The sequence below is a fragment of the Halictus rubicundus genome, chromosome 3, assembly GCF_050948215.1.
Source record: "Halictus rubicundus isolate RS-2024b chromosome 3, iyHalRubi1_principal, whole genome shotgun sequence".
Taxonomy (NCBI): Eukaryota; Metazoa; Arthropoda; class Insecta; order Hymenoptera; family Halictidae; genus Halictus; species Halictus rubicundus.
The window spans coordinates 18,459,100-18,469,644 of record NC_135151.1 but is presented as its reverse complement, the minus strand read 5'-3'; positions in this window follow the sequence as shown (position 1 = coordinate 18,469,644).

Here is a 10,545-nt window from a genome sequence, read left to right as displayed (position 1 = left end):
ATAGAGCAATTTAGAATTTTCAAATTGGAACCGGTCTTTTCGCGAATTAAAAATTACATTTCTATTTTTTAATTGATGCCGCAATGCCCAGAGATTGAAGAATTCGGTAAAGCGTGGGAATACCATTTTTGGCGGCTATATACCGGTGGCAGTACCGCACGCGAGAATCATTGGAGTCGTTTCGACGAATGGAAACGTAATTGCCGGCGGAGATTAGCATGAGCCGAGAGCCACTTCGAAAGGCAGAATTCCATGAAACGAGAGCGCATCTAGTTAGTTCGTTTACGACAGTTCGCGGAGAAACGGGGAGAGAGGGGCCAGAGCATTGTCATAAAACGTAAGCAGAGAAGATATTTCCAAGTGTGAAATATTTCAGTCTAATCCAGCAATATCATAAAGAACGCCGGCGAGGCGGCCGCGCGACGAGCCAACCAAGTCGTAACCAGGCATTAGGGCTGTTTACAAAGGGCACTTCGATACCGCGTCGCGTACCAAATCGTCGCTCGGGACCCCGTGCTACGGGTTCGTCTGCGAAACCCGCCACCTGGGTCCTCCCCGCCCTTATTATCAACAATCGTAAAATGCTAAATTGAAAGTCCTCGAAGAACGAGCGGGGCTTGAGCCCTTGGCAAATTGCAACAGTGAAAACGAAATTTGTGGCCGAGGCTTTTCCGCTGGATGCTCAACCTGATACTTTTTAAACGGATGTGCTTCAGTTTCGTCGGTTCTAACATTCCACGATAGAAGCGTTAATGATTTCGACATGAAGACAATGTTTTTGCCTCCTGACACCATGTAACATAATCATTTTTCTCTACAAAGCGCAATTTAGAAGTTACTCGAGGTAATCAAGGTTACGAACTCTTAACATTAGGTTTACGGAGCACTAAAACTGGCCAGTTTGAATTGTTTTATAAAAATATCAAGAATATATTCAGCCAGATTTAATATAGGATATATGATCCAAGGAATAAATGTGTTAAATAAATTTCCTATAAATGCATCTTTACAATCGCAATAATTGTAAATTAAAGAGTGTGAAACCCGCCATTTTGACGGGTCCCGTAAATCAAGTGTTACATGAGCCTCCATTATACGAACTACTTCGCAGCGTACCATTAGTTACATGAACGCGTATTTCAAAGTGCAGTAGAACCTCGGTTATCCGAACTAAACAAGGACATCTGCGAGTTCGCATAATACAACAATAATTGAATTAATTTGAGACAATCTGTATCGATTTGTACAATAAACAGTGTTGTAAATGGATCGCCTTATATGGAGCTATTTAAATTTGAAGTTTAGTCTCTATTGTATATTCTATTTATTCTATTGTACATGGAATATGTATGACTCATGCATCTATTCCAGCAAAGAAGAAAACGCGGACTATTGCGGACAGTCGCATGACCTTTATGTGGGAAAACAACGAACTTCTACTATCCGAACGTCGACCTCTGTTATTGCAACAAATAAATGTCTCTTTGGCCCATATATAAAAATCCTGATATCCCACGTTGATCCTACTTATAACGTTGACATTTTCTTATTCAAAATAAAATCATTTTGTTATGAGATTCTTCTCTATAAAAATCACGATTCCTCGTAATACATGCCATTTTGTCAAAATGTACAACATGCTTTGGGTCAGTAAGATCCATAGCCACATTTGTGTGATCTAATATCATCTTTAATATTTATAAATCAGGAGAATCGATAACAGGAACGAAGCAATAAAATAACATAAATCGAGGCAGCCATTTTGAAGAAGTATAACATGAATCGAGTCATTTCGAAGGAGTATAACACCACTCAATATTGAAGTATAATGCTACAACCTCGCGAACTAAAAATGTAATTGAACAAAAATACAAAAATATAAACGCAGAGAAACAGTTTCAATTTCTCAGGTCGAACAGTTCTCGAACGCGACGTTAATCGAAAAATTGTCGAGGAACTTCCTGTTGGGGTTGAGTTCTCCGACTTCAATCTGTCCAAAGTGACAAGACAAATGTCTCGGTGCACTCCTTGGCCCGGGCCGACTCGATCGAGTCGTGACGGGCCACGGGTCAATTAGCCAAAAAATTGGGACGGCGGACACAAGCGAATGCCGAGGAAAAGTAATTCGATTGAAAGGGAGCAACCTATAGAGATAAGTGAGAGAAGATGCCAGTCATCCCCTGGTAATTAGTCAAGGGTAGCTTGAGTGCTGGTCGGAATTCCGAATCTAGTATCATCCCCGCAGAGCCGAGAGTTGGGGTTGTTTCTTCGACCGGAGGATAAGCTGGGATCGGCCGCGCTGATATCGTGGAAAAGTTTTGCGTCTAGGTCCGGATTTGATTGATTAGCCGGCCGCGGAATGGAGTGTCGCGATTGTTAGCGATATAAGCAGGGGTGGGATCTCGTTCTCTCCGATGGTACCGGGAAGATTGATGAAAATCGTCGATAGAAAAATTGCGACTCCTTGGAACCCGTCCGGAACGCGGATGAGCAATAGACACGGGAGAGTTTAGGCGATTCGACATAACGAGAGACAAAAATTCATCACGCGGCCGAAATCGATTCGTTTAGTCGTTTTTGTACCGCATAATCCCCCGGAAATCTGTGCGCGTGCGTACGTGCGTTTTTTTCCCCGAAATTTCTGTTAAGCTGGCTTTGCGTCGCGTCAAAGCGGACAATCCAACCGGACAGCAACGGTGGTGTACCGTGATCGAATCGACGCGAAACGTGACCCGAGATCGTTTGATCATTGTTATTTTCCTGTCGATGGGCGAGTCTTCCAGAGAAACCTAACATTTCGATCCCCTCCGCCCCCGGAAGAAGAGGAAGAACGCCGGTCGAAATGTCATGAACGGTGCGCGGGCAAACCTCACCTACGTCATTGGAAGATAGCTACGTGACATTTCGCGGCGTATCCGTGACCGGTGGAACCTCGAATTACTATCATGCAGCACGCGCGTACGAGCACGCGGCGTGTACCGGGGGAATGTTACGTAGGTGCTTCCAGGACACTATGGACTGTCCGCCAGTCCAGTGGGTATACGTATTGGACTCTGGACAGCGGTCATCTGTCACTGTCAACCATCCCTTCCCGCCTCCTCCTGTTCCTCCCACGCCTCCTCCTCTTCTGTACAGCCGGGTGGCGTCACCCAGTAGGAGGACGACGAAGGGAGGATCGAAACTGAACCCCCTGTACCCTGGCAGCACGTGCCGATGCCTATGTCCTTATATGCACATATACGTGTCACACTACATATGTATCCTGTACGCACGACCGTAAACGTATCGCGGGCTACATAATATATAGGGAGTATAAATAAAGCGCCATACTGCGTTAATTACAATCGACTGTCACGTTCGACGTGACATCGTCTCGAAATAATTGGGGGGGAGCGGTAGGACCGCAGCGGTGCAACCTCCTGCCAAAACGCAAGTAATCGGTGAAAGTGATACGATAAGTGGTACGGGCCCAGATGTGGGACCCCGTGGTCCCCAAACCCTTGGAAATGTGCCGCTTCCCGAAACTTGCCGTGTTCTCGTTGCTCTGCAACTGTCGCGCAAGTATAAGTCCCGTTACGCGCTGCCGATCGGTCGTCGGCCACCAGGTCGTTGGCGACCACCACCCGAGAGAAACAATAGCCTGCGGATTTCGTGCATTTATTGAGTGCAATTTGAAACAGCAAGAAATTTGCGAGAATTTAAGTGTAGCGAAGTGTCAATGAAATTAGTTTCGACCTAGTCTAATTTTTTAGGGTGGAAGGTCATTCCCAAGTGGCTCTTCTGCCTCGCAATTGATGCAGCCTAATCTTCAAGTTTCCATAGAATTTTAATACACGCAGGACATGTAATTAAATCTGCTATATTCGGTGTGTACTCCTAAGTGATAGAAGCAAGGAATGAAAAGTTAAAATATATTAAAGTGTGCTAAAGAACAAAGTCCTTGTGTCAGGGAACCATCTCTTCAAAGAATCGCAAAATGAAAACGCTAATACCGATGGAGAGCGATTATAGAGTAAAAAGTTATAAAGATATTAGATTGCAAAGATATTACAACGCTACGTACAGTAACGTGCGAATTAATGTGAACACACCAATATTTTTCATGTTTTATTAGATTCTTAAAGTTGACAGCATGACTATGTCAGTGGTAACGGCCATTTTGTTGTATGTTTGATGAACTACTCTGTGCTGACCTGTTGAGAGGTAAAGAAGAGAAATAAAATATAAGAAGTAATTTTTTTATAAAGCATTTTAGTATTTCTTTGCTAAATTATACAATTTGTAACCTAAACCTAACCTAATACCTCCCAACAGGTCAGCACAGACTAGTCCATCAAGCGTACAACAAAATGGCCGCTACCAATGACATAGTCATGTTGCCAACTTCGTAAAAAATTAATAAGACATTAAAAATGTCGGTGTGTTCACATTAACTCGCACACTACTGTAGATAATGTAGGTATTTAAGGGAACAATTACGAATCAAGAGAAGAAGCAGAACGGAGTCAAATGAAAGTCAAATAAGAGTCAAGTAAAAGTGACAAATATATAAACAAGCTCGTTTCTCGCGTAAATCCTAGAAATATAATAATGAAAACAATGAAATAAAAAAGTGAACCAACGAAACGATAATAGATATGTCACAAAAGTCAGTATTTTAATGACCCGTGCTCACATGCTAATCGGCTAGCAGTCGACTTAGGACCAGTGTGCCACGCGGGGAACTAGACGGCGTGTATTATTAACATTGTTGTCCGAGTAATGTCCAATAATCTGATACACGGTTAATGAATTGACGTTTCGCCACGGTCCGTTTACGTGCGGCAATACAAGCGACTGATATACACCCGTAAACATTGACGCGGTGTATTGTGGCAGAACTCTGCACGCATACACACATACGCCCGTGTTTCCAGATTCGTGATTATAATACGGAACACGGACACATCCGCGCGCGCGCGCGCGTCTCCAACATTAGGAAGTACGACTTAATTGAACCGACGCGATGTTTGAGGATATTCCCGCAGCACTTGGCATAATATTTGCGCGCGTTAACGCTCCGCTAACCGATCCTTAATTCAAAATCAACAGCTGAGAGCGACAGGACGGGAAACGATTATCCCGTTGCTCGAACGGATCCGTTGATTGTTTTTATCATTGGACAACTTTCTACCGCGCTACGCGTGCTTGCGCAATCGGCGCGCACTGCACACAAGTTCGGTGCGTTAGATAATGGATTACGGCTACCGATACGGCCAACTTCAAAGACGCGGTGTCTACAAATCATCAATCGATATTCCGGCAACAACCTCTCTCTCTCTCTCTCTCTCTCTCTCTCGTCTTCTCCTGCAGACCGTTAGGTTCTCCCGCAGCTACTCCGACGCGACTCGGCGCAGTGATTAATAACTGGCCGTTCACGTCGTATTACTCATCAATTTTGCACGTAGACTTCCGCCAGACGTTGCTTAGGAGTCTGCGGTTTCGGAACCGACGACCAGCGACACTGTCAACGGGCACGAGCATTACCTTGCCCGTAGCTTCAACGGCGAAACACCGCCGTCGATATTCTTTTCGCCTGCGATCGACCTTGTGGATCGCGAGTCGAGAGAACAGATAAACATTGACGGCCCGCGCTCGCAACGCAAGCGGCGCGTCGCAAAACGCAGACGGGCCGCAACCCGCAAGCTGAGCGCGGTATTCCATGCGTGAAACATTGCGAGCTGGAAAATGTCAGTGTCCCGAGAATACAATATTCCAACTGCCGCAGTATATTGTGATCAGCGATCTCAGGTAATTGATGGTCTCAGAGTGATTTCAGGTAATTGTTGGTACTTCACGAACTTACTCGGCGACATGTAGATCATAGGACGGGCTGGAATCCTCGAATTTTGTCTGATTTTTCTAGGATAATTGTATACCCATAGTTGTGCAAATTTAGTGAGACAGTATTACAGTATGTCAATATTGAATTCGCTAAAGAATTCCCTTAGCACTCGAATTGCTGTATCATTATTCAAAATATTTTTTACATTATTAAACTTGTCTGTATTCAATAAATTACTAAACACTTCCGTATTGTACGAGTAAATTGCACCATTTTCGTATGTGTAACACGAAAAAAGTATATAGAAAGGAAATATTCTAGGTCGAAAGAAATGTTTCGTTTTCGAGTTAAAATAGCTTCGAGCGCAAAGGGTTAATAGTAGATCTGCGAAGAAATTGATGTAAGGGAACGAAGACATATCCGACGTACAGCCTCGGTACGTCGCGATTCTTTGACGTCCGTATAACCGATTCTCGAGTAACCTCTTATATGTGACGGGAGATGGTCGGCGTTTCGGATCGTCGCAACAATATTTTACAATCTAACGGATTTTACGAGCAATTCCCAGCGGGCCCGCAGCTCTTCAATCTTCCTCAACGCGCCTATGAATATAAATACGAAGGCGGCAGTGATTTATGCTTGGCAAGAGAATGAGCAAAAGGAGAAAAAAGGCCGTAAGGACGATTCAATACTTCGAGTCTCATTTTATGTCGCGGTCAGTGTTTATGCCCCAGATTTTAGCACCTCCCCGAGGGCGTACGAGGTTCCTCCCTGTTGAGAGCTCACCAATTTTTACGACTTTGCTCCTTCTTTCTTGTTCTTAACTTCGTCCACCTCTCCGCTCCGCCTTTCGACTCGGCTCGTAAACAAAGTCTTTAGTTTAGTGGCTCGACGACACGAATTGTGAACGCGCGGCCACGCAACTAATCCGCGAGAGAGCTCAATTTCTCCGTCCAGAAGGAGAACAAAACAAACGAAAGAATTGTTCGATTAAAACTTTCTTTGTTTTTTTTTTCTTTTTTTTTCCAGTGATCGTCCAAAAAATAAAAAACAAAACAACAAAGGAGAAAGGAAGGAAAATATACGCGAAACAATCGAAGTGTAACAAAAGCGGCGCATCGGAGCTTTCATGGCGGGCGCTCATTGTGCGCGTAGCGCGGCGAAAAATTGAGCGGCACGGATCACAAAAACGCGGGCTATTGTTTTCCGTGTACAAAGGCACCGGTGATGGTATTCCTAAATTTCGTTGTAGAGCCGAAATCCGGCGTCGAGTCGTTATTAAGTCTTGATCCGGCGTCTGTATGCGCGATCCCCCATTGTTCCAGACAAATCTGACGTTACGAGTGCGATCATCGATCGGATCCCTTTCTTTGATCGACAGGTAATGACAGTTTAAATCGTTTCATCGGTGACCGCACAGCCGATGTCGCGGCTCGTTTAGATTTTCCGTGTGCAACCGCGTCAATAATTTCCCGACCGGTGCGTAATCCTTTCCGCATGCAGCATGTAAGCTCCGTGTATGTATGCCCTGCGGTCTCCGTCCGCAATACGCGTAATGCATTTGATCCGCGCTAAAACGCATTTGGATGCATCGCTCCGACATTTCATGCGCTTACGGAACTCACTGCATCGAAAAGTCCGCCCGCGCCGCGTCCTGGGGGAAGATCCTTGTCGAAGAATGCTTGATCAAGTGGTAAGCGCGCAACGCTACGTCCCTCAATCGACCACGGACTCTCCGCTCCACACTTGTATCGCAAATGTTGCTCTTATGCCACTGCGACGCGACGTCCTCGAGCATTATTCCATCCGACGCGACGCGACGCTCGAACGATTGCTATTTCCCAGCGAACTCCGACAGCTGAAATACGACGTCCGGCCAAGTTTTACGAACTCGTCCCCGGTTGAATTGTCACCTACCTCGTTGCTATCGTGTTGGGTGACTTCAAGGTAGTACCCTTACTGCGAGCCACGATACGATTCCAGCTGGAAAAAATCCTGCACGTCAGACGCGTGTTTTTGAAAGATTGTCTAAAAAATTAAAAGAAACTGGAAGTCTCGCTGTTCGTAACATGAATCGTGAAATATGTACTGATGAAGATAATGAAATTAATGTTGTTGCAATGGTACATCATAATCCTCATGTCAGTGTACGTCAGATACAGCGCGAATCTGAAGTCAGCGAAAGTAGTGCATCGCGAATTCTCACTCGTCACAAATATCATCCGTACCACATTAGCCTTCGCATTAGTTTGAAATAACCAAGATATTCAAGTGGACAGAGTTCGTGTATATTTGAATCGCATGAGATTCTTTTTTTTTAAAGACAAAGTATCATCGGTTTACCACCGGATTATTAATATAAAGGAATTTTTAAGAAAATTGTATTCAAACTATATTTCCTATTCTCGACAAACTGTCGACATTAAACTGTCTTCTTATATTACGTAAAAAAAGCATATTGCTCCATTTTTAGCAAGCTTTTGTAAATCAGGTGTTCCATATTGTAAACCTTTACCCTACTATTTGATATGACAGATAATACACACCACTGCACAACTGCTTGGCGAATCAATAACGACACGGGTGTGCTTCTCAGGTTGACCGAGTTCAAAGCAATTTTACCGGACCTCGATAAATGGTTATTTTTCCTGTACATAATTTCTTATGATTCTATAAGAAACAATGCCACCGGTAATGACAAATATTTGACAAATATTTTGTCAATCCAGCACTTACGATTCGTGAAAGAATCATTCGTCAAGTGCGATCGGTCTATTTCGGTCAGTGAAGCTTAGCGAAGAAGGTTGCGCGTCATGGGGATCGTACGAGTTTATGCGTCATCGTTGACCGATCGTTAGAGAGGCGAGCATAAAAAATGTGGTCCGTGAACGGTCGGAAGAGGTCGCCGTAAATGAGAGAGAGAGAGAGAGAGAGAGAGAGAGAGTGGGAGGAACGAAATGTGACGTTCGTAATTTCCATTTCCTTTCCGTATCGCGGCGGAAGATCGATTGCCGCGGCACCGCGGCTGAAATTCCGAGCACGACAGATAGACGACGAGCTGCACGGAAATGGAATGATGATGTCTCACGGAAGATCGGTGCCGGCTGATTCCCCGGTGTCACCGTTCGCGTATATCGATACGACGGATCAGTCCTACAGAAGAACAGAGAGAGAGAGAGAGAGAGTGGCGCGTAATACAAATTGCAACGCGAAAACGGCGCTCACGTCGTGTCGGGTGAGTGAAAGGAGAGAAGAAACGGGTGGCATCGAGTTTGATAAATGACGCGGGCTCGATTTCTGCCAAGTGGGGGCGCGAGCACGCCCGATGTAATCAACCGTTCTATTATATAACAGGATGACTTCCCAGTTTAGAAGGGTCAGCCGCCTTCCCCGTTTCGTAATACTCGAAACGCAGATTTCGTTTGTAATACTATTCGACTGGGACACCCGAGGATATCGAGACGACGCGAGTGATTCCCGCGGTGGCAATAATTCCGTAGTTCAACTCGATTTTAACCCTTTGCACTCGAAACTGTTTTAACTCCGAAACGAAACGTTTCTTCCAATCTATTTCCCTTCTATACATTTTTTAATTCATGTTATACATACGAAAATGGTGCAATTTACTCGTACAGTACTGAAATGTTTAGTAATTTATTGAATAGAAACAAATTTAATAGTGTAAAAGATATTTTGAATAATGATACAGCCATTCGAGTGTTAAGAGTTAACACAACATTGAACATTGGACATTTTTCATCTGCATTTTCATTGATAAATATTGTCCTTTCTGATCGTAATCAGGTTGTTCTCTCATCGCAAATCATTACGACGAATAACGCAAGCGAATATATTTAAGCTATTTAGTAATTTTAAGAACGTAATTCAAGAAGTAATTTCAAAGATTTTATTCTAGTTTTTTCGACATACTCTATTATGTAGAATCATCCCCCTTTATGATAAAAATGGGTAAACACAATTTGAAGCAGTAGACACATTAAAAAGATTTAAGGGCACCAACGTATGAGTTACCAGCTTAATAAAATATTTCAAAGAAGAAAAAAATTGTTATTTCGCTCCTGTCACTTGTAATCAATGCAAAAGATCCGCAGTATAGTGATCACTTTTCGAGATCCTGAAACTTTACTGCACTCGACCCGCCCGGCCCGAACCCAAACTTTCGGGTAGCCGCACGCCGCTAAAAATTTCTTTTCGTGTGAAATAACGCCTGTAAGTGCGTCGACGTTTTTGAGCGTCTGCAATGCGTCAAAAATTTTTTGAGAATAATTCGCGAAACAGTGCAACGTTAAAAGGAAATTCTGGCTGTTGCGCTTACTGTCGTTCCCGGTCTAACATCCACGAGGCAAAGATACGGAACGACGCATACGTTTCGAAATATGGAGGAGAAAGCAACCGCAAAGCCGAATGCGCACTTTCGATTCTATATCGCCGCGAAGAAAGGCAATAACGTGGCTCGGCACGCGTACGTGTACCACTTATGCATCCGCGCAAATTTCCATACTTCTAGGAAATGGCGCGCGTCTGCACAGCGCGACGACCAGCGGTGGCGTGGGGACTTGTGCACTGCGGGAACGTGTGCGAGCGAGTCTCGTACACTTATTGGAAAGACGACTAATAATGTCGAGACTTAATTGTTACGTTGATCGGTTCCCGGTGTACGGTTACCTGCGCACAGTTTTCTTACTACCCGTTAATGATAC